Genomic DNA, 788 nt, shown 5'->3' on the forward strand with positions numbered 1-788 from the left:
CAACCTCCTGTAACTCCAACTACAGGGAGATCTGACGCCTCCTTCTGGACTCTGGAGGCACCTGCAGATACATGCATAAACACATACATAGACATACTCACATAAGCATCAATAAATAACGAAATAAATCTTTAAAAATAAAAGCAGCACATAGAGGCACACACTTGTAATCCCAGTACTGGGGAGGCAGAGACAGGTAGATCTAGGAAGCTACTGGCCAAACAGCCCAGTCTACATGGAACATTCCAGGTCAGTGAGAGATTCTGTCTTTAAAAAAGAGGGTAGGATGCTCGCTTCGGCAGCACATATACTAAAATTGGAATGATACAGAAAAGATTAGCATGGCCCCTGCATAAGGATGACATGCAAATTCATGAAGCGTTCCATTTTTTTTTTTTTTTTAAAAAAGAGGATAGGAGATGGTACCTAGGAAAGGACGCCTAAGGTTGTAATTTGATCAACACACACACACACACACACACACACACACAATCCTGGGTCCACATTCAGGCTTTACCATTCCATTACAAGCACCAGTGTAAATACATCCAGCCTATGGCATTATACCTAAGACATAAAAGGTTCCCCATAAGCACTCAAGGTAGAAACATCAGCCGATGTGTTAGCCGCAGACATCGTCTTATATATAATTCCAATAAAGACATACGGGGCTGATTTTTGCTTAGCTTTAGTTTCCAAGAAGCTCTACACCCCAGCCTGACATTCACTTTCATTACCCTCCTCCTAAATCTTTAATGCCTTGAAAACTACCCAATGAAGTTCTCACT

General features: G+C 41.6%; 1 non-coding gene across 1 annotated transcript; it reads left to right on the forward strand.

Moving 5' to 3' along the window:
* Positions 1-286: 286 nt before the first annotated feature.
* On the forward strand, positions 287-393 carry LOC118583348. The gene has a single exon (XR_004944919.1). It is a non-coding gene; the product is annotated as a U6 spliceosomal RNA (small nuclear RNA).
* The last annotated feature ends 395 nt before the right edge of the window (positions 394-788 follow it).

This window comes from Onychomys torridus, chromosome 4, assembly GCF_903995425.1.
Source record: "Onychomys torridus chromosome 4, mOncTor1.1, whole genome shotgun sequence".
NCBI lineage: Eukaryota > Metazoa > Chordata > Mammalia > Rodentia > Cricetidae > Onychomys > Onychomys torridus.